Source organism: Vulpes vulpes, chromosome 6 (assembly GCF_048418805.1).
Source record: "Vulpes vulpes isolate BD-2025 chromosome 6, VulVul3, whole genome shotgun sequence".
Taxonomy (NCBI): domain Eukaryota; kingdom Metazoa; phylum Chordata; class Mammalia; order Carnivora; family Canidae; genus Vulpes; species Vulpes vulpes.
In genome coordinates this window covers 5,831,543-5,855,056 of record NC_132785.1, presented here as the reverse complement: position 1 = coordinate 5,855,056, position 23,514 = coordinate 5,831,543, and the positions used below count along the sequence as shown (strand labels likewise).

The 23,514-nt window shown below is 51.7% G+C and overlaps 1 long non-coding RNA gene across 4 annotated transcripts; it reads left to right on the top strand.

The window, feature by feature from the left end:
- Nucleotides 1-1,194: 1,194 nt before the first annotated feature.
- Nucleotides 1,195-22,594, top strand: LOC112933918 (uncharacterized). Of its 4 annotated transcripts, XR_003237774.2 has the most exons (5): nucleotides 1,195-1,346; nucleotides 1,580-1,761; nucleotides 12,802-12,892; nucleotides 13,203-13,333; nucleotides 14,135-15,010. It is a non-coding gene; the product is annotated as an uncharacterized lncRNA (long non-coding RNA). The 4 variants fall into 4 exon arrangements; XR_003237772.2 differs by lacking the exon at nucleotides 14,135-15,010 and adding an exon at nucleotides 21,234-22,594 and having other exon boundaries at nucleotides 1,195-1,761; XR_003237773.2 differs by having other exon boundaries at nucleotides 1,195-1,761.
- The last annotated feature ends 920 nt before the right edge of the window (nucleotides 22,595-23,514 follow it).

Below are 23,514 nucleotides of genomic sequence, written 5' to 3'. Positions count from 1 at the left end.
AGCACGGGGCCAGCTCCGGCGTCCAGTCGCCCCGGCTCTGCCCCTCGGCCTCCCACAGCTGACTAGCTCTGGGTCCCGTCACCAGATTTCCCAGGGGAATCGGAGGACTGTCCGTCCACCCCTAACCTGATGGGTGGGGAGAAGCACGGGAGGCAGGCCCAGCTGCAGCTGCGGGGGGGGGGGGGGGGGGGGTGCTGCGGTGGAAGAAGAGCTGATGACTGGGCACCCCGGAGAGCAGCCCCAGCGCCTCCAGCTCCACCCGAGGGCGGCGCCCCCCTGTTGTTTCTGTATGATTCTGTGCCTTGAGGTCCCCAACTGAAGAAATAGAGCCCTGGGGGGAAGGCCAAGGATCCTAAGGGGCGGGTGAAAAGGAAGGGGAGAAGGCCTTTCCAGTTCTAGAGTTCCTGGAATTGCTAGGATTCCCCGGGGAGGATGGACCACCCCCCTACAGAAGGGAGGAACAGCGTCCGCACAGGCCGCACAGGCCGGTGCCTCGAGGCCGCGTCAGGGGAAAGAACCCACGTGGCCGTGGGAGCAGCAGCATCTCAGGGAATCCGGCAGCCGCCTCTGTCCCCGGCCCGCGAGCCGCCCCCCCGCAGCCTGATGGTGGCGGAGCTGCGGCCTCCCTGCGGCCTGGGACTCTCCATGCCCCCAAGTCCCCAGAATCCCGGGGGCCAGGGGGTGAAATGCGGGGGGCTGGGCACTCCCCGGGGGGCACTGAAACATCCCTCGGGAGGGGCCCCAGCTCTATATTCCTATAAAGCTCCAGGTTTTGGTTTAAGATGTATTTATTGGAGAGAGAGAGAGCACGCGCGAGTGAGCATGCAGGTGGAGGGGCAGAGGGGGAGGGGGAACCTCCTGCAAACTGCTGAGTGAGGAGCCCGATGTGGGCCTCCATGCCATGACCCTGAGATCATGACCGGAGCCAAACCCAAGAGTCAGACACTTAACCGGCCGAGCCCCACTGGGCGTCCCTGACACCCCCAAGTTATTTCTTTTTTTTCTTTTTTTTAAAGATTTTATTTATTCATGAGAGACCCAGAGAGAGGCAGAGACACAGGCACAGGGAGATGCAGGCTCCACACAGGGAGCCCGATGTGGGTCTCGATCCCGGGTCTCCAGGATCACACCCTGGGCTGAAGGCGGTGCTAAACCGCTGAGCCACCGGGGCTGACCTCCCCCCCCCCCCCCCCCCCCCCGCCCAAATTATTTCTGACCATCAAGCAGGTCTGACGCAATCGCACCCATCAACATTTTCAACAGCAGAAGGAATCACCGGGGTGGTGGTGGTTTCCTGGCCAGGAGCCGCTTGTCGGGAGGTTCCAGGCTTTCCCTGATGCACAGTGGTATGTACCTGTCGCGTATGACCCCCCCCAGCCCACGCCGAGCCCCCGAGCTTGACTCCACGCCAGCAGCTGGAGCGTCGTGAGGCCTCCGTGCCATCACCTGGAACCCGAGGATTGGGCTACCCGTCCCCAGCAGGGACTGGGGTGGGGGAGCGAGCAGAGTTTGTGAGGTGGCTCAGGGCCTGCCCCATAGCATCCACTCAATCAACGTTTCTTGTTGACTCTGTTTCCAGGGCTGCTGCCCCGAGTGAGCCTGCGTTTCTCCTCCCCTTGCTCGCCGTTTCGCGGGAAAGGGCCGAAAGCTGTTAACAGGGATGAGAAGCTGAGGACAGAGAAGAAGCAACATTGGATGGTGGCGATTGTCTTTACCAAACAGACCGAATAGTGACTGCAGTTTGGGGGGAAAAGCACAAAGGTAAATACTGGCCAGCCCTAGAGCCTCGCACTAGTTTAGAGCTCTGGGATTGGGTACCCCAAGGCCGGGTCTCACCCCAGGGTCACAGAGCTGGCAAGCAGCCCATGACACACCCCCGTCCCTTTACCTCTTGGGGTGAGTGTCCTGGTGTAGACCACGAGAGGAGGAAGCCAGCACTCGGTGCCCCAGTGTGTGTAAACAGCCTTCAGGATCCCCAGGCCAGTCCCTTGGGCTCTCCGGTGCCTCGGCTTCTTCTGTTGCAGTGTCTGCTCTGATGTCCCTGCCCGAGGACTGGCTCCTACCCCGGAGGGGACAAGAGCGCTAGGAATAGATGGAGACGATGCCTCTCCACGGCCGTTCCTTGCAGGGCAGACACTGTCCATCGCACCCCCGCGCCCCCCGTGCCTTGGGGTTCGGAGCCGTGTGAAGTGGAGGTAGGTGACGCAGGGTCCTTACCGGGCCTGGCACGAGAGGCAGACCTCAGACCTCCTGGAGCCAGCAAGGCCCTCACCTGGTGGTGGGATGACGAGGACCCTGGGCACATGTGTGTTTTGGTGCAACAGTCGGCTTCTCCTGCCTTGAGCCACTTGACAGGAGAGCTCGTTCCAGACTTCCTTCAATGATGAATAAACCTTATTTTGCAAACAACCACTCGCCGCCTTCCATCCTCAGATAACACGAGTGCACAACTCCGTCATTTATCAAAGTGGAGACTACACCTACACAAGATCTACTTTTGGGCTAGGAGAGGGTGGTGATGGCACAGCTCATGAAAGCTCCCTTGCCAAGTTAATTTAAATTGGGTTGAGTCGCAGTGCTAGCACGCGGGCTGGAGACACTGGGACTGACCTCCGAGCTCGGCGTGGCGGAAAACCGCGCTGTGCAGCTGAAAGCCCGCGGTGGGTCGGCCTGGGGGCTGCCGTTCCAGCATGTTTTTCGAGGACCTGACAAAGGATGTTTAGCAGCTCCTTGAGACCCGCAGGAGTGTCAGCGGGTTCTCGGGGCACCTGGCACTGTCCTCTCACTTGGCAGCAGAGAGACTTGATGAAGGATGAAGAAACCGCTCGTCCCTCAGAGTGGACAGATGCAAAGGACGGATGTGCTGGGCTGAGAGGTGAGCGATCACCCTCACGGCTCTTGGCCACCTGCATGGAGGGAAGTCTGAGGCCTTGCAAAATTGCTTCAGGCCCCGCTGCCTAGAATTTGAAAGAAATTGGAAGGATGTAAAGAAATGAGACTGTGGAAGTATCCAAATTAATGATTGTTGAGGGATCCCTGGGTGGCTCAGCGGTTTAGCGCCTGCCTTCGGCCCAGGGCGTGATCCTGGAGACCCGGATTCAGTCCCACATCAGTGCCCATTTCTTGAGCACCCATTCCAGGGTGTTCCCGTTTACCGCAGGCTAGTCAGGCACTGAGCTCATGCTCCGCACAACACCGCGTTCCGAGTCTGACTCGGTACCAGTACCGAGCTCCCGAAACCTGCTCAACCTGGCGATGGCCGTGTCCCTTCGGTTGTCTTTCTCAAATCTCCATGCTTCAGGAGCCCTGTCCTCAGTGGTGTCACTCTGCCAGGAAACAGGCCCAAAGGGGATTTGCAAGAGTCCTTCTTGCTGACATTTTAAGTTTCCTCTTTCTAGAAATGCGCTAGAGGGACCATTCACAGGCAACAGGAAAATGATGCGGTAGTGGCACTACTTGCAGCTCCCAGACCCTGGGGAGGAAGCGTGTGGTCGGAACTGGTGCTGAAGCTCAGACTGCCTGCCCGGTTAGTCAGCAGGGGTGCAGGAGGCCAGGGGCGACGGGGGACACCCCCTGCCATGTGTGGAGGCCCTGTGTCTGCTGCTCCGGCTGCCACAATGGAATCTGGAACGAGCGCCGATGACTCTCTATCCAGCACAGTGCTTGGCACACGAGAGACATTTAATAAATCTTCGTCAAGTAGATGAACAGATGCAATAACCAAAGTTGAGAGCCGAGATGGAAACGGACAGGGAGAGGAGGAAGATGTCCTGAAGGAAGAAAGAACCTGTTAGCAACCCACATGGGGAACGAAGGAGAAGGCCCCAGATGAAATGATGATGACGGTGTTTGATTTATTCGCTGTAGACTAATGGAGGAAATGCACTGACAACGCCCACTTGGACTTGAGCAGGAACCTGCAGTCAGGGCCTGAACCGGAAGGTATCCAGCTAGAGACGGCGGCCTGGAGATAGGGGTCAGGGCCACGGTGGAGCAGGGCGAGATGAGCCAGGGGAGTTACGGTTGCAGGAGTTTGGCAGTAAATCCAAACCATCAGAGAGGTGTGGCAGTGGCAGAGGCAGAGGTGGAGGTAAAGGTAGAGGTGGCGGTGGAGGTGGGGGCGGAGGTGGAGGTAGAGGTGGAGGTAGAGGTGGTGGTGGCAGTGGAGGAGGTGGTGGAGGTGAAGGACGTGGAGGAGGTGGTGGAGGTGGAGGCGGAGGTGGAGGTGGTGGTGATGGTGGTGGAGGTGCCGGTGGAGGTGGAGGAAGCCGCAGTGGAAATGGAGGTGGTTGGTTAGACCAGATGCGGGGATTCTGCGGGCAGCAGCGCGGACAGGGAGCGCCGGTGGTGCGGCCCCCTCGGCTGGGAAAGCGCACCCCTGGGTCTGTGGGAGGGCATCGTGGGGCCCAGGCAGGGCCCAGGCCAAACAATGGCCCTCCCTTCCCCCTCCCCCCTTCTTCCCCTTTTCCTCCCCCTCCTCCCCCTCCTCTCCCCTCTAGCTCCTCGCAGCTTTCTCCTCCAGTGTCTGTGTCCAACCTCCGCTCTTCCCCTGCCTCGGTTTCTCTCCCTGCCCCCTTCACCCCCCTGCAGGTCCTGCGCCCCCCAAAGCTCACATCAGTCCCTGTGCTTGTCACCTGCCTGGACAAGCTGCCCCCACAAGCTCCGGGGGCTGCAACCTACTGGGACATGTTTCCTGTTTGCATCGGTTCCCACTGCAGCAAAGCGTAAAAAACGGATAAGAGAAAATTAATTAAGTAATTGATTAAAATAAGTCATTTGTGGGACAAGTAAGCGGTTAGGCCCCTCCTAGAAGTTGGCATCTGCTCTCCGACTCTGGGCTTCCGTCTCGCAGCGGCCAAGGGAGCCAAGGCCCGCTACCTGCTCTCTAAGTCGCGCTGTCAGCTCTGTCCCAGCGTGAAAGGGGCTCATTCCCGTGGCCTCCCAAGCGGTGGGTGCAGGTGCCCGCTGAGGGGGCGCTCAGCACACGGGAGCCATGCCTGTGGGTGTGAGCACCCCCCAAGGTGGGCCAGCAGGATGGGCGCCCACTAGGCCTTGGGCCCCGAGATGCACTGGCCCTGTTCACCCCCCCAACCCGCCGCTGAGCTCCGCCGGGCACCCCTTCTTGCTGCTTCCCCACAGCCCTGCCTGGCCTTCCAGCCTTGCCCCCCTGCGTCCTTGACCCCCGTGCCACTCTTCTTCACTCCCCAGAGAAGCTAATGACAAAAGAGGCCTCATGCATTTTATTTTACAAATTATGGTTGTTTTTTCCTTTTTTTTTAAATCATAAAACTCCATTTTCCAGCATGCACAAACTCCTGTATTTAATACGAAGAGACACGTCGTATATACCCTCCTGGCAAATTGCCCCTTTCACTTAATACACAGCGGGCATCTTCCCGTCCTCCTAACAGCTTCACGGGACTTGTGATGTGGATGTACCATAATTTTACTGAAATGCTCCACTACTAACATACATTTAGGGCATTCCTGGCTTTGGCTTTTGTTTTCTTCTGCTTTATTTTGTAAACAGCGCTGCCCTGAGCGTCCTGCCCTTGGATCCCTGTGCGACCACACCTGGTTAGGGGGCTCCCGCCTTGAGGGAGCAGTGGGCGTCCTCATGAGCATCAGGCGGTAGCAGTCATGGTGTGTCCAGGCCCGACGGCCAGCACAGTTCAGCTCCTATTTCAGGAATTAGTGTGTATACGGTGTGCAAATCTGTGAAAATTCATGAGGAGCATGAATTTATTTCAAATACACCTGCAGTGACCTTTCTCTGCCTTTAAAGATATTTTTTCAGTAACTGAACAAGTTTATTTCTACCTATTGAAGGTCAAATTTCTACTTGTGCAAGTTTTCTTCAGAGTCTTTTTGTTTTTAAGATTTTATTTATTTATTCATGAGAGACACAGAGAGAGAGAGAGAGAGAGGCAGAGACACAGGCAGAGGGAGAAGCAGGATCCCTGCGGGGAGCCCGACGTGGGACTCCATCCCGGGCCCCCAGGATCACGCCCTGGGCTGAAGGTGGCGCTAAACCGCTGAGCCACCCGGGCTGCCCTTTCCTTCGGAGTTTCAATGTGCTCCACGCCTTCCTATTTCTGGTTGCCTGTTTCTGTTTTTGCTTCAGAATCTTGCTATAGAATCAACTACCGCGTGAAGGAATCAGCCTCTCCCTATTTCAACCCACGCAACTATGAACGCTTAGCTCCTTAGATACCGTGTCTGCGGCTAACAGATCGACCAGCACAGAGCACTTAGGAGGAAAAACAAAAACGCTACCTACGCCACGTCTACCTCCTCCTTTCTAGTCTCTTTTCATCTAGACCATGACTTTCTTCTTAGAGCTTTTTGTTTTCCTGAAGTTGGTTGGGTTTTTCTTTTTTAAGATTTTTTTGAAGCCTCTAAGTAATCTCTACACCCAACGTGGGGCTCAGACTCTCAACCCCAAGATCAAGAGTCACGCACTCTACCGACTAAGCCAGCCAGGTGCCCCTCTGGAGTTCAAATATATCTTTTTTCTTCCCCTCTGTATCTTTATCTAGCCATACTTTTCTTTATACATTTATCTAGACATACGTGTATTTGCCAACTGTCCATACACTCAAGTTTTCAATAATGCTAGCTATTCCACAGAGCTCCTCTTTCCCCTCTGGAAACTTCGGTCATCTTGCTTTACACTGGATTACATGTCTGTCATTCTGGGAGTTCTCTTACGACTTTTTTTTTTTTTTTTTTTTGGTTTCCCCTTCATTTTTGAGGATTACATCCTCAACTAACTTCCTAAGAAAGGATATATAGGAAGTAAGTGTTCTCCCTCTGAAATGCCTGAAAATATCTTCTTTCTCCCTCATATTTCATTAATAATTTAGCTGGGGATAGAATTCCTGGTTGAAATCATCTTCTTCAGAAATACTGAGGCATTGGGCCATTTTGTTTTAGCACCCAGTATTGCTGGGGAAGCCGCACCTCCTTCCTTGGGGGTGAAGTGTTGCGAGGCAGGGTGTGTAATGGTTAAGGATGCAGGCTCTACCCGTAGACTGCTCCAGTTTCCAACCTGGCTCTGTTGCTAGTTGCTGGCTCTGAGACTCCAGTTTCCTTGTCTGTGAAGTAGGAATGGTGATGACACCCACGCAGAGGGCTAATGATGCAGTGATTGAGTAGAGTAGTGCTTCTGTGAACTCCTGGTACAGAGTGTATACTTCCTGAGACTAATATTAATATTTTTCTTTACTGGAGCTTTTTTTTTTTTTCTTCAGGGTTCTGATGTCCTACTAAGTGTGAACCGTGCTAGGACACCTCGTCAAATCTGTTATAAAACATTGAGATCCCTGAAGGGTCCCAGTCTGGGGCTTTCTACACTTCCTGGGCTCAACACTCAATATGGCATTCAGTCTAAAGACACCCCTTCGTCTCAGGGAAATTATTTGTTATATTTCTTTCAAAATTTCCTCTCTTGCATTTTCTCTGTTCTCTCTCTTTTGAGCTACTATCGATCAGAGGTTGGTTCCTGGATTGATTCTTTAAGTGTCTAATCTTTTCTTTCAATTTTTCATTTTGCCTTATAATGAAATGTGTTTTGAAAAATGGCCCCATTTTAATTCTCCAGTCCTTCAATTAAGAAGATTTTAGGGCAGCCCTGGTGGTGCAGTGGTTTAGTGCTGCTTGCAGCCCGGGTTTTGATCCTGGGGACCCTGGATCGAGTCCCACGTCGGGCTCCCTGCGTGGAGTCTGCTTGTCCCTCTGCCTGTGCCTCTGCCTCTCTCTCTTTCTGTGTCTCTATGAATAAATAAATAAAATCTTTAAAAAAAAAAAGATTAAAAAAAATTTTTTTAAATAAGCTCTAGGCCCAACACGGGGCTTGAATTCACGACCCCAAGTCAAGAGTCTCATGCTCTACAACTGAGCCAGCCAGGCACCCCCAATTAAGAAGGTTTTTGTATTAAAATTATCCCATCTCCAAAAGCTCTGTTCTTTGATTTTTTTTTTATTTCATGACATCCTTTATAAAAGCTCCTTTTGTGGATTTCTCTTCACTGAGGATACTAATTAGAGGGTATTGTTTGTCGACGTTCTTTTCTGTCCCCTGAATTATTTGTTTTCTGTTTCTTGTGAACTGTCTCTCTCTTTTGTGCTGAAGGCTTTCTTGATGATTCTTGCCTAGTCACATTTTTAAAGTGAGGGAATTGGATGTTTGATTAGGAGCTCTGTGTGTGGGCAGGACTTGTCAACTAACAGCCTTTGCTTTGTGGTGAGCAGGTGGGAGCTGGCCGTGGTTCTGGGGATCCTGAAATGCCAGCATGTGAGGGACCTCAATTTGGAACATCACATATTCTCACTGCCCTGATTTTCCTCCAGAGTTTATTCAGTTTTTTAAAGAGAAAAATCCTATGTAATGTCATGTTATGTTTTATTTAGGTAGATCAATCGCCCAATCAATCAGTCACCTCACAACTACCCAGCAAGGTGAATGTAATTACCTCTATATTCCAGAGGAATGAACTGAACCAGAGACTAAATAAAGTGCCGTGAGTCACACAGCCAATGAGAAGTGACAGGAGAATTTAAACTCAGGTCTCTCAGGACGTCTGGGTGGCTCAGCAGTTGGGCGTCTGCCTTTGGCTTGGGTCATGATCCTGGAGTCCTGGGATGGGGTCCCCGCAGGGAAGCATCTGTCTATGTCTCTATGTCTCTGCCTCACTCTTTGTGCCTCTCATGAATAAATAATGTCTTTAAAAATACTACTACTACTAATAATAATAGTCATTACAAAGGGCATTGCACACAGGTTTGTTTCTGAAGCCAAGGACCCTCTGTTGGCACTGTTGCAACATCCATTTCGTGTGAGGGTCAGTGACATAGCTACTTGATGCCTGGCCACAGCCTCTACTGTTGACAGAAATGCAGGCTCTCTGCTGAGCAAGAGTCATTCTCTTAACTTTTTAATGGCATCCAGGGTCACGATGAGTCGAAACTGTAGTTTCGCAGCCGTTGTCCAATTCAGAGGTTGCTTAAAACCTCTCTGCCTTGGAGCCCTCATCTGTGAAGAGAGAATATAAGAATCATTCCAGGCACCATTCAGGAATGGCTAGTGTCAGGTCATACCAAAAAAAGTCTTGGGGTTGTTAATTATGAAGCAAAAATGATCCAGAAACTCCCCCGAGTGACCCGAATTGAATTTTATTAGTATGACTTGTCATTTGCTAGAGAGTCTGAATGCGGAAAGAAATGAGAACATTCCCAACCAGAAAGTGGACAACCTCTGCCCAACACATCAGTTTTTATAGTTGTGAGATGTCATACGTATATTATTAAGGACAGGACGCACACATCCCCAACACACACCTCTTCAGGAGTTGTTTTCTGACCGGAAGAGGGAGGCCTTTGTGCTCATAGGAAAAGAAACCTTCTGGTACACATGTAAAAAGTGGTTCAAGTATTCACTTTCAATAACATTAAACAAGGTAAAACGTACATTTGAAAAGATATTTAAGTGTACATTCTTTTTTTCTTTAAGTTTTTTTGGAGAGAGAGCATGAGACGGTGGGGTAGGGAAGGGCAGAGGGGGAGGGAGAAGCAGGGAGCCCAACCTGGTGTTCAGTCCAAGGGCCCCGAGATCATGACCTGAGCCAAAGGCAGATGCTTAACCAACTGAGCCCCCAGGGACCCCTTAAATGTGCATCCTGAAAACAAGCCAAGCGGTAGACAGCCTCCAAGGGCCTCTTGGATGGTCCCTACCTTCTGGAATTCACACCCTTGGGTGGGCCCCTCCCATGTTGAATATGGCTGACCTGTGCAAGCATTAGATGTCGAGGGAATGATGGTGTGTGACTTCCAAAGCTAGGTCCTAAACGATATTGTGGTTTCTGCCTTGCTGTCTGTTGGATCTCTCACTCTGGGCAAAACCAGCTGCCTCGCTGGGACACCCAAGCAGTCCTACGATGACCCACGGGGTGAGGAATTACGGCTTCCTACCAACAGTCATGTGAAGGAGCTTCTTGGAAGTGGATCCTCCGGCCCAGCCAGACTCAGATGATGGCAGACCCAGTTAACACTTTGACAACTTGATGAGAGAGGCCCCAAGCTAGAACCACCTAGCTGAGTCACGCCCCAGCTCTTAAACCTATAGAAGCTGCCAGATAATAATAAGTGTTTATTGTTGTTTTAAAACACTACGTTTGGGTGTTACACAGCAATAAATATTTGATACAGTGAGTCACAGTAAACAAGGCTAAGGAGATTCAGAGAGGTATTTGAAAATAAAAGGAATCCCAGTATTTATTCAGAACTTTTCACTTTTAGGGGCACCTGGATGGCTCAGCGGTTTAGTGTGTCTGCCTGTGGCTCAGGCTGTGGGATCCCTGGGCCCTGGGATCAAGTCCCACATTAGGCTCCCCACAGGGAGCCTGCTTCTCCCTCTGCCTGTGTCTCTGCCTCTCTCTCTCTCTCTCTCTCAATCTGTCTCTCCTGAATAAAGAAAAAAAAACCCAAAATATAAAAACTTTTAACTTTTAGAACATGTTAAGAAGCTCTTTGGATTCTGCGGAGCTGCTCCCACTCACCTGTGGATGGACACCCCCCCTCGCATCCATACCTACCTGTTCATTAGGCTCTAACCACACTGCTGGGGAACCGCTGCAAGAACTTGGGAGGTGGACAAGTTGAGAGAGGGGAGACGGAGCCTCCCCCTCAGCAGCAAACCACAACAGAAAACAAGGCCCAAGACTTTAAAATCCAACAGTGGGCATGAGCCCAGTCACCTTCCAGTTCACACCGGTGGACCCAGGGTCCCCAGCCGTGCATCCCACACACCACCTTCCCGGGAGGAGACGCCCAAGCGCTGGAACAGCCCAGGGGCTGCCTGCGTCTCACCGAGTCTTTAGAACGAACTAGGCGAACGAACTACAAAGCCTGGAGTTTTGTAGGAAGCGGGCGGGGGCGCCCCCTGCTGGCGTCCAAGGAATTACACCTCCCGAGCCCGGGGCCCTAGGAGGACGGGGCCAGGTGGGGGGTTAACTTAGGGAAGCCGCACCCCGGCGGTGATTTCCAAAAAGAAAAATTCACCTAAGTACTTTTACTTTTTTTTTTTTTAACTTATTGCAGATATTTTTCATTCTTTCCCCCACGTGTATCTATACCCTAGTGGCGCAACTAATGGGTTGCAGTTACTGCTTGTACACATTTTGGTGAAATCATAGCAGCCTCCCTGCGCAGTCTAATTCCCTTGGCAAGTCTTGGAGAAGTGCTTGAAAAGTTTAAGTTTTTCTTGAGAGCTAGAATGACAACTACCCACTCAGCTGCCCTCATATACTTAATTTTGGTTGGTTCCAGAAGACCCCGGGGCAAGATTTCAGGTATTCACTATCCGTTTGTCTTCCCTTCCCACCCTGCACCCCCACCATGTCAGCATTTTGCCTGCCTTTGCCTTATTTGGGGGTGGGGGCGGTTAGAAAAGGGCAGGAATAGGGGAGGCTAAATAATCACAAAAAGATACAAAAGGGCGACAGCACATGTGTAGAGAGCTTTAGAGACCTCGGATCCAAGGTGATGCACAGGAACCTTGCACGGCAGGTGTCAGCACCCTCGGGAAGAGGAAGTTCTCAGGAACTCAGGGTAACCGCCTTGGCCGTCCCAGTGTCCGCAGCATAAAATAGAACAGAATTAGACTGAGCTTAATGCGCCAACAGCATTTCCCTTCATCCCCAAGGGAATGTTTGGCATCTTTCTGCAAAGACCTATCTGGAAGCAACACTTCTCTCCCTCTCTCCCTCTCTCCCTGTCTCCCTCCCCCTCTCCCCCCGCGCCCCCACCCCAACACCCCCCCCCGCCCCCGTCATGGTGCATTTCCACCCTCCAGGACCGCTCCGGCACCCCGCGGAGTCCCAGCCCCCGCCCCCCCGCGGTCGCGCCCTGCGGCGTCGCCCGGGGAACCCGCTTCGCGGAGGAGCCGCTGCTGGGGGCCTGGGGGGGCCTGGGGGGCCTGGCGGCGCGGAGCGAGCTGCGCTCCCCACCCCCGGCCCTCCTGCCGCCCCGCGGCCCCGGCCCGGCCCCCGCCCCGGTCCCCATCCCTGTCCCCGTCCCATTCCCCGTCCCTGTCTCGTCTCTGTCCCTGTCCTGTCCCCGTCCCTGTCCCCGTCCTCGTCCCGTCCCCTGCCCCGGTCCCCGTCCCTGTCCCCGTCCCGTCCCTGTCCCCCGTCCCTGTCTCGTCCCTGTCCTGCCCCCGTCCTTGTCCCCATCCTGTCCCCATCCCTGTCCTGACCTGTCCCCATCCCTGTCCTGTCCCCGTCCCGTCCCTGTCTCGTCCCTGTCCCTGTCCCGTCCCCGTCCCATCCCTGCCCCTGTCCCCGTCCCGTCCCTGTCCCCGTCCTGTCCCCATCCCTGTCCCGTCCTGTCCCCTGCCCCTGTCCCCGTCCCGTCCCTGTCTTGTCCCTGTCCCGTCCCCGTCCCGTCCCCTGCCCCTGTCCCCGTCCCTGTCCCCGTCCTGTCCCCATCCCTGTCCTGACCTGTCCCCATCCCTGTCCTGCCCCAGTCCCGTCCCTGTTCCCATCCCGTCCCCGACGGCCCCGCCCCCGCACTCGGGGGAAAGCCGGGTCCTGCCCAACCCCAGCTCCGGGAGCCCTGCGCTCTGGGCTGCGGGCACAGGTGGCGGGGGCGGGGCTCCCGGGGCGGGGAGTGGCCGCGACAGAGGCGGGGGGGGGGGGGGGGAGGGCAGGACGGGACAGGGACAGGGATCCGGCCCACGGAAGTCCGCCCCCCTCTCCAGGGCCGTGGGTGTGGTTCTGAACTGTGGTCTTTGATTTTTCCTAGGATGATGTGCAGGGGGGTCCACAAGTCGCCCCCAAAAGTCTGTGTCCTTTGAATGTTTCCAGAAGATTTGGCGCTGCACCAAAAGCAGACGGTAAACACCTGTAAACATCACCCTGTGACCGTCCCTTCCCCCACCCTGTGACGGTCCCTTCCCTTCTTGAAATGCGTCCCTCCTGGGGCAGGCATCGTGGGGGAGCCAGCGCCAGGCCTTTTACTCTCTTCACAAAGTCAGAGGACACCTCGCGGGGAGGGGGGACATCTGCTTTACAGAAATGTGAATTTTAGGCCCCTTCCTGGCATTCCTTCTTTCCAGATGAAATTTTGCTTAATGGCAACACTCTTGTTAGATTTTAAGCCCCCAGTCTCTTCTGATGCGAGTTCCTATTTTGTAATTTATTCAGCAAATATGTATGAAGTGCCTACCGGAGAGTATTCTGGACACCAAAACTGAAAAGAAGAAAAAAAAAATACACGTCCCTGGGTTCGTGGAACTTCACTCTGATGGGTGCACGGGGAGGTTAGACAGCAGCAGGTAAGTGTGGTCAGCAGGTGACCCCACGTGGAGCAGGGTGCTCCGCTGGGTGGTTGGTTAGGAAAGGCCTTCCTTCCTGGCAGGATAGCTGAGGCCTTAGGAGAGGAGGGGAGCCACGCGGAACTCCCCGGACGAGCAAGCAGAGGGAGGTGCTGGAGATGAAATCACGGGCCGGGCCGCATCCCGGGGAGCCTCCTCCGGGGAGGTGGGAAGCTGTGGAGGGGTCACAGAGGAGTGACCCCGCAGAGGGGCCCCCGAGATTGTCTAGGCTCAGGGGAGAGCAGACCAGGCTTGGGGCAGAGGCGTCAGCCAGCCGGTGGGTAGTGACAGGTGGAAGGTGCCAATGGCTTGCCTGCCCCCTACCTCTACGCCTGTATTCACTGTGAAGATGGTGACAAGTGGTCATTGCCTGGGTGTACAGGAAAGATCCAGGTTTTGTAGGGCCTAAAGCTGATATCACAGGGGAGGCCCTATTGAAGGCAACAAACATAAAATTATGACTCCAAAGTTAGGTATGAAAATTAATATTATAAGGAGTTCTTGCCCCGGGGTCCATGAACACCCCTTCCCACCTCCTATGGATAAAATCCAGGAGGTAGGGGCACCTGGGTGGCTCAGTGGTTGAGCGTCTGCCTTCGGCTCAGGTCGTGATCCTGGGGTCCTGGGATCCAGTCCCATACCAGGCTCCCCACAGGGAGCCTGCTTCTCCCTCTGTATCTTTCATGAATTAAAAAAAAGGGGGGGGGGGGGGGGTGGGGACGCCTGGGTGGCTCAGTGGTTGAGCCTCTGCCTTTGGCCCAGGGCGTGATCCTGAAGACCCGGGATGGATTCCCACATCGGGCTCCCCGCATGGACACTGCTTCTCCTTCTGCATGTGTCTCTGCCTCTCTCTCTGTGTGTCTCATGAATAAATAAATAAAATCTTAAAAAAAAAAAAAAAGGCCACACTAGCACTAAGTCAGACTTTCTCTCCAACCCAAGCAGAAGGACCCAAGGAGAATTCAATGGCAAAAAATAATAATAATAATAATAATAATTAAAAAATAAAAATCCAGGAGGTATGCACTTGGGTAGGAAAAAAAAGTACATTTTCATTAACCTCTAGCTGAAAATTAGTAATTTTTTCAATTCTAAATGCAGGCAACACACCACAGTAGTAAGACCAATACCTATGACTTTGTCACTAACAGAAGTCACTTAGGACAACATAGTTGTACAAATAGCTCAGAGTATCCTTCACACTCATCATTTCTTTAATATTTTAGTAGTTATTAGACCTGCCAGTGAATCTTCTCATTTAATGCACTAAGAAGCAAATATGACTTTATTATAAGTTTGTTTAATACTGTGATAACTGTATTTCAGTGGTGTCCTTTGTAATCATATGTACTTTATTTTATACATTTAAAAATATTATTTTGAGAAGAGGTTCGTAGGGTTCACCAGGCTACCACAGAGGGCCATAGGAAAGGAAAGGACTAAAAACCCATGGTTTAGAATGAAAAAAGTAAATTTAAAATATTCTTATTTATTTATTTATTTTATATATATCCACATAGTCAATCCACCAAAAACGTCTATTTTGAGTTGAGTTGGAGAAGACCCCAGAATTCTCCATCCCGATCTAACATGATACGCTGAGCACTGGCGAACTGCAGTTGCATCGGGGCTGTTCAGGGTGCGTCTGGGGGTGCGGGGCTGTGTGCTGGAGGTGGGGATGGGGGGCACTCGGGAGAGCCACGTCGGTCTGGAGCTTTCGAGATGGGTGGCTTTGGCCAAGTAGAGGATGGAAGAGGAGGCAGTAGGAGACAAACAGAAGGGGATGGATGCAGGAGAGCGGGGGGCTGGGGGGCTGGCTAAGGTTCAGGGAGGGAAAACCCAGAGCAGGTGGGGCGCAGGCTGCTGAAAGGCCGGGTTGAGGAAGGCGAGCATTTCATGTCGGCTACCGGAAACCATCAGGTGCTAAAATGTTAATGGTTTATCTTTTATTAATGTGCTAATCTACTGGGAAGGCTTGTGGGGTTTTTTAGGATTTTGTTTATTTATGAGAGACATATGGAGAGAGGCAGAGACACAGCAGAGGGAGAAGCAGGCTCCCTGCGAGGACCCTGATGCAGGACTCGAACCCAGGACCCCGAGGTCACGCCCTGGGCCAAAGGCCAACGCTCAACTACTGAGCCACCGGGCATCCCAAGGCTTGCATTTTAAAAAAGGCCTATTGGAGCCCCAAAAATGTGACCCAAAGGCAGTCCTTTTTAATTTTTCAATTTTTGATTATGGAAATTTCAGTAATATAATGAACCTTTATGTTCCCATCATCCAGCCTCAGGAGTTACCAACTTATTGCCAGTCTGGTTTCATCTATATCACCATCCACTTCTCTCTTGCTCCATAATCTAAAAAATGGACTAAAAAAAACAAAAGCAAAAACAAAAACCCATAATATCAACATCATAGATTTTTTTTTTACAAGTTACTCCAATTGGGATCCAAAAAAGGTCCATAAGGAATCCCTGGGTGGTGCAGTGGTTTGGCGCCTGCCTTTGGCCCAGGGTGCAATCCTGGAGACCCGGGATCGAATCCCACGTCGGGCTCCCGGTGCACGGAGCCTGCTTCTCCCTCTGCCTATGTCTCTGCCTCTCTCTCTTTCTCTCTCTGTGACTATCATAAATAAAAATTAAAAAAAAAAAACTTAAAAAAAAAAGTCCATAAATCGCAATGAGCTGATCTGTCTTTTTAGTCTCTTAATCTATAGTTTGACTCTCTTTTTTCTTTCAATTTATTTGTTTAAAAAAAAGACAGTTATTTGCTCTTTAGAGTTCCCCCTCTCCACCACCGCCACCACCACCACCAGTCAGGATTTTGCGACGGCATCACCTACTGAGTCTAATATATCCTCTGTCCCTGGGGTGGCCGTACTTTGATACTAGCTTCAGGTTTGCTCTTTTTCACAAGATAGTCTCATAGCTGGCATCATGTCCTTTCATCAGGAGGCACTTAAATGCCTGGTTGTCTCTATTTGTGAAATTACCAATTGTTGATTCTCAATTCTTAAATAGGAGTGGATATTTAATGATGGAATGTCAGATATGCAGGCACATCACTTGGAGGAGGGCTGTGTTGGGGGCACCAAGAACCAAGATATCTTGCCACCCTTTGAATGACACCACACATCACATAGGTAGACAAGTTCTTAGTCTGCTTTTCTTTTCTTTCCTGTTTACTTATTTATATTATTTTTATTTTTTAAGATATTTCTTTATTTATTAGAGAGAGAGAGAGATCAGAAGCCAGGAGAGGACAGAAGGAGGAGAAGCAGGTGCCCCACTGAGCAGAGAGCCCGATGTGGGGCTCAATCCCAAGACCCTGAGATCATGACCTGAGCCGAAGGAAGATGCTTAGTTTATCAATAAGTTAACACTTAGTCTGTTTTCTTTCTTTCTTTTTTAAATAAATATTTTAAATTTTTAAAAACATTTTTAAAAGATTTTATTTATTCATTCACGAGAGACACAGAGAGAGAGAGAGAGGCAGAGACAGAAGCAGGCTCCATGCAGGGAGCCCAGCGCGGGGCTCGATCCCCCGTCTCCAGGATCACACCCCAGGCCAAAGGTGGTGCTAAACCACTGAGTCACCAGGGCTGCCCCGGAGTCTGTTTTCAAATGAGGCTGTTGCAAAGGAGCTACTGTGGCCACCACTAGCTTCCTCCTGTCCGAGTGATTTACCTCCCCCCTTTCCTCAAACTCCAGATGTGCTGGCCTTTCCATGCCCTGCACATTGCATTCCTTAACTCAACATTCACCGGATACCTGCCCTATGCAAGGAGCTCAGCTAGGCCCTGTGGGGGTGGGAGCCTCCACACTGGAGCCTGCCATCAGGGACACTTAGGCTCTGGTAGAGACAAGCTCTAAGACGGACAGAATGGTATGGCTCTGGGGCTTTCCAAGGGGGAGCAGTCACCTCCAACCACGAGGGAGAAGGAGGGCTTGTGGAGTCAGCGCTTGAACCCAGCTAAGGTACATGGAAAGATCTGGAAAGGGGTGCTGCAGGCCAAAGAATCAACCTGAAGGAAGGCACGGAGGCAGGAGATCTTAGGACGCGTCTGAGAAAAAGAAAGTAGTTCAGTCTGGCTCAAAGGTGGGTAGGAGGATTGGGAGGAGATTGAAGCAGTGGGCAAGTGGCTTCGGCGTTGGACATCCACCTGTTTGCGGTACAGCCCGGCCACTCCGCTCACTGGTATTTACCCGAGAGAAGTGAAAGGTGACGTCCACCCAGAGGTAATACGCAGACGTTCGCAGAGGCCTTCCCCACAGGAACCCCAACTAGAAACACCAGGAGGAGCCAAGGGGAGCACCGCACTGCGGTAGAAAGGGAAACATTACGGGTATGTCCCCCCACACTGTGGAGGTGTTTTGTTTTGTTTCGTTTTTGTACCGTGGAGGTTTTTGAAAGACAGGTCGTAAGACTTTGAAAAGAAGGGGTGAAACGCAGGGATCACAATGTGCGGAATTCAAAACTAGGTCAGATTCAGGCCAGTATTGCCTCTGAGCAGAGCTACTCAACATGTGGTCCACAGCCTGGGGCAGAAATTGAGAGTTAATAAAGGATAAATCGAGGCCCATTAAAAAAAAATTTAGAGTCTATTTGAGGAAGAAATGAGTTGAGTTGGGCATGGCCAAAGCAGGAGTGGTTGGGAGCATCCCGCCAACTTGGTTGGCTGTAGCTTCAGTGGTTGCGTGCTTCTGGGGAGCAGGGGCGGGGGTGGGGGGGTGCGGTGGTGGTGATTGGTTGTCCTTAGGTTTTGATTTCCTAGCCTTGAGGCATGGACAGGGGGTAGGTTTGTTTGGCTTTGCTTAGATGGGCTGCTAAGGTATTAGAGCCACCTCAGTTTACTGGCCTCATTGTGTAGTTAATTTAACAGGATTTAGACACTTAAAAAAAAAAAAGATTTTTATTTATTCACGAGAGACACAGAGAGAGGGCAAAGACACAGGCAGAGGGAGAAGCAGGCTTCCTGCGGGGAGCCCAATGCAGGACTGGATCCTGAAATCCCGGGGCGGGGGGCCGGGGGGGCACGACCTGAGCCAGAGGCAGATGCTCAACCACGGAGCCCCCCAGGTGCCCAGGATTTAGAAACTTCTAAACGCAATTTAACAGGATAATTTTGTTTATTGCATATAAAAATATAACCTAAAAATCTAGTAAGAGTTTAGAACTGTAATGTGTATATTTTGTTTTGTTTTCTGTGATATTGTAGTTCATGATAAGAAATAGGTATTTTTTTAAAGGGGTGGAGGTGGCTCCTGGCTGGCTCAGTTGGAAGAGCGTGTGACTCTTGATCTCTTGACTCTCATTAGAGCCCCATGTTGGGTGTAGAGATTACTTCAATAAATAAAACTTTTTAAAAAATAGATATTTTTTCTTTATCCTGGGTTCCCAGCACTTAGCACTCTAAACCTGTGTTATTTCCTAAGCGATAAGAGCTATAAGGGCCTCCTTTGTTCCCAGCTCCTGAAATAGCTCCAGAAGATAAAAGTGAAATGTGTGTTTTTTGTATTCCTAGCCCCTTTCAACCACACCTGATTTATGTTAATGGAGTGACTTCTGGAAAGTCCCACTGGGTAGGGGCTGGTTGCCAGGAGAACCAATCCTGTGATTAAAGGGTTGGAACTTTCAATCCCAGCCCCGCTGGGAGGTTGAGTCCAGTGACTGGTGGTCCAGGATTTGGCCAATGATGCTTATTGTAACGAGCTTCTGGGTTGGGAGCCCAGCTCCATGCTGAGGATGACCAGCTGGGAGAGGGCGTGGAGCTCTGGACCCGTCCCCCGACCTTGCCCTCTGCACCTCTGCCATCTGGCAGTGCCGAGTCCATCCTCCGTGGCCCACTGCTCATCTAGTGAGTCAACTGTTTTCCTGAGCCGCTCCAGCAAGTTACCCCGGCCTGAGGAGGGGCCCTGGGGATCTCCAATTTCTAGAAGCACAGGTAGCCTGGGCTTGAGATTGGCCTCTGAAGGGGGAAGAGGGGCAGGCCTGTAGGGCTGACCCCTTACCCTGTGGAATCTGCTCGGTCTCCAGGTGGATGGTGTCCAAGTGGACTTCGATGGCAGGACACGCAGCTGGTATCACAGAATTGCTCGGCGATTGGGAAAAACCTATACCCATTGTGTGACTAGGAGTGTCAGCAGTGAAGAGCATATAAAGTGACACGTGGGAGTGTTTTTCCTTTAGATTTCCTAGTTCCCTTTGCTGGTCATCCATGTTTATCGTATTTTACAAGTCAGCAGGCCACAGCAGATTGACATCTAAAGAAAATCATCCGTTTACTGCACTGGAGTCAGAACAATGCAAGGCAAGATTTTTCTCTGATGATTGGGGAAAAAAAGCAGGCAAGGGCACTAATTAAAAGATGGCCATTAGGGCAGCCCAGGTGGCTCAGCAGTTTAGCACCCCGTTCAGTTCAGGGTGTGATCCTGGAGACCCGGGGATCGAGTCCCACAGTCTCCCTGCAGGGAGCCTGCTTCTCCCTCTGCCTCTCTCTCTCTGTCTCCCATGAATAAATAAAATCTTAAAAAAAAAAGTTGGCCATTAAACTAAAAAAGTTAGCTATTAAGAAACTTGTGGGGGGCCTCTGGGTGGCTCAGTGTGTCAGGCGGCTGCCTTTGGCTCAGGTCATGATCCCGGGGTCCTGGAATGGAGCCCACTCAGGCTCCCTGCTTGGTGGGGAGCCTGCTTCTCCTCTGCCTCTACTCCTCCCCTCACTCGTTCTCTCTCTCTCAAATAAATAAGATGAAAGAAAGAAAGAAAGAAAGAAAGAAAGAAAGAAAGAAAGAAAGAAAGAAAAGAAGGAAAGAAAGAAAAGAAAAGGAAAGAAAAGAAAAGAAAGAAAAAGAAACCTGTGGTTAGCCCAGGCATGGAAGGATGGAAGGAGAGTGAGCCGCCACAGTAAGCAGGATTGAAAGCAGCACTTTAATGACAGCACTATTGGTCTGAGACCTGCAGAGCACTCCCAGAACCTGGTACTATATTCAGATTTACGTCTAGGCTGCTATTAAATAAATGAAGAACAAAATAATGGGGGGGCAGGGAGAAGTGGAAGCTTTCCTCTTCTTATGCTAACCTCTTATAACCTGGGAGCTTGTAGCTATTTCCACCTTTTTATTTTTAAAGATTTTATTTATTTATTCAGGAGAGACACACACAGAGAGAGGCAGAGACACAGGCAGAGGGAGAAGCAGGCTCCCTGCGGGAAGCCCATGCAGGACTCGATCCCAGGACCCCGGGGTCACGCCCTGAGCCGAAGGCAGACGCGCAACCACTGAGCCCCCCAGGTGGCCCTATTTTCACATTCTTAAAAGAAGTCATTTATCCCTAAGGGAAATGTTATAAAGAAATCTAAGAAAGAACAGGAAAGTCTAATGTTACAAGACGCTGCAGGGAAATGTCACTGTGTAATGAGTCCCATATGGGGCGGGTGACAGATTGGGGCTTCGAGCCTCACCATGCACCATGTTGTTATGCAACAACACACACCCTCCTCCTGGGCCTCACCGCCTTACCCAGCAGCACGCAGTCTACCGTGACGGAGCAGAACCCTTCGAGAAAGAAGAATACAGAGCAAAAAGGCCATCAGTAAAAACAAACCAAAAAAAATGCTCTTCTAAATGTAGGGGGCAGGTTACCTGCCAGGGGGACGCACGGCTACGCCTCGGGTCTCCAGTTTCATGGGGTCCAGCCTCACTACTCCATGGGGCCAGCCCAGAAAACTCTCAAGATTGTGACCCACATTCAGTGAAACAAATTCTATAGAAATGCATCTCGGTCTATAAAGCATGGCACACATATGAGAAAAATATTCGGATTTTCCCTAAGCTGAGACGCTTCTGTGTGTATTTCCCCCCAGCTCCCCCTGGTGTTTCTGCAGACCCTCGACACAGCCACATGCTACCACGGCGGCCTCTTCACACTCAAGTCATGAGATAGAAGCAGAGGGGAATTGAGCTGCAGCCCCACCTTAGCCTCCGGACCCCTTGTCCGCAAAGTGGCCTCCTTGGTGGCAGCAATGTGCCGGGTGATGCCCAGATTGCGCTGAGGGCCTCTCCCTCGAGAAGCAGGCCCCGGACACCCAGCATCTGACTAACAGGAAATCCAGAAAGTAAGAACTGAGAAGATAGAAGGAAAACACATAAGTGTGTGTATGTGTCTGCACGCATTTCAAGAAAATTTCCAAGAAATGGAAAAGCTGTTTCCAAGTTGAAATGACTCACCACGTGTCTCACAGGAAAATTTTAAAGGCACAAGACCAAAGAAGAGCACTATGAAATATCAGAACCTCAGGAGCAAAGAACATTCTAAAATCTCCCGGAAAGGAAAAAATAAAAATAAAAAAATCCATGTCACCATGCAAAGAATTGACAATTAGAATAGCAAACTTCTCAAAAGCAACAGTGGAAGTTGGAAGAGAATGGGTTTTGGGGGGCAATGTCTAAATTCCAAATCTAGAAATCTATACTTGGCCAAATTATCAATCCTGTGTGAGAGGAGAATGAGATTTTTACAAGCAAAGTCTCAAAAAAAAAAAAAAATTACCCTCTCAATGAGCTATTAGAGAGCTGCTTTACCAGACAGAAAGGGAATTTGGGGCTTAGGTAAGCAGTAAAGGGAATTCCAGAGTGAGGAGCAGAGAAGCTCTGATCTGAACTCTGAGACTGAAAAATCAAGAAGCAACGGTTGGAGCAAATTATTTAGAAATAAGTATTAAGGGCAGCCCGGGTGGCTCAGCGGTTTAGAGCCGCCTTCGGCCCAGGGCCTGGTCCAGGGGTCCTGGGATGGACTCCCGCAGGGCTCGGGCCTGCTTCTCCTTCTGCCTGTCTCTGGGTCTCTCATGAATAAATAAATAAATACAATCTTAAAAAAAAAAAAGAAAAAGAAAGAAGCATTAAGAAAAAAGAAAAGAAGCAGCAAATATGCAGAATGTGTCGGGGAGAGAAGCAGCCTGGCCGGGCCCCCTAGGAGGTGGGGCAGGGACTGATGCTTCTGCCGGGATCACGAGACTCAGCAGTTTAGGGTGTGAAACACGCCGACTTTTTAAAAAGCGGCGTGTCCGGGTCAGACCGGGGACGGTGCGCATCTCCCCTCCTCCCATGATCCTGCCCCCGCCCGAGCCTCAGGTCAGAGCACCCAGCCCGGGAGCGGCCTCAGGCCGGGGTGGGGATGAAAAGCCAGAAGATCCGCGCCGCGTGATGTACCGGGAGGAGCTTAGGCGGGCGGTGGCGGGGCGGGGGTCCTAGAGGGGGCGGGGGGGAGGCCTCGGATTTTGACCCGATGACCTTCAGGAGGGCTTGGTTGCGGGCGGGGAGCGCGCGTGGTTAGGGCCCCGGGTTCAGCGCAGGTGCGGGCGAGGCCTCCAGGTGCAGCGGCCCAGCAGCCCGGGGTCCTGCGCACCTCCCACGGCCCCAAGCCGAAGCCCAGCACCTGCCTCAGCAAAGGAAGCCCCGGGGGGCTCAGAGGTTTAGCACCGCCTTCGGCCCAGGGCCTGACCCTGGAGACCCGGGATCGAGTCCCACCTCGGGCCCCCTGCATGCAGCCTGTTTCTCCCTCTGCCTGTCTCATTAATAAATAAAATCTTAAAAAGAAAAAAAGGAAAGAGAAGAGAAAAAAAGGAAGCACCTGCGTGGCTCCAGGGAGGCGAAATCAGCCACTCGCGCCCAGCCCTCCTCCTCTGTGGAGCAGTTTGCCGTTGCCTGCCCGATTTCCAAAGGCTTAGTCACTTTTGCTTTTAATAGATGCTGGCAGGGGGGGACCTACCGTCCTGCCGGGGCGATGGAGGCCACCCCAGTGAGGGACACCCGGGCCGTGCTCTGCTGGACAAGCCCCATCAACATGGACTGACCTCGGTTGCTGGTGCGATGGGGGGCGTTCAAGGATGGGGCGCTGGGAGAGTGATGGGGACACCGACGGCAGCCCACCGGGGGGCACTTACTTAGCTTTACACTTGCCATCTGCCGGTTTGCATCATTCCACCTCAAGGAGGTCGTCAAAAGAGGTGTTAATGGGTTGTTTTTGTTATTTTTAAATTTAGTGTAATCGTCTTCCTTTCACTTCCTTTCCTTGCCCCCCACCGTGGGGCTATTAGTTTGCGGATTTGACTTAGAGGACAGATTGGCAGTTCTTGGGGGACGCTT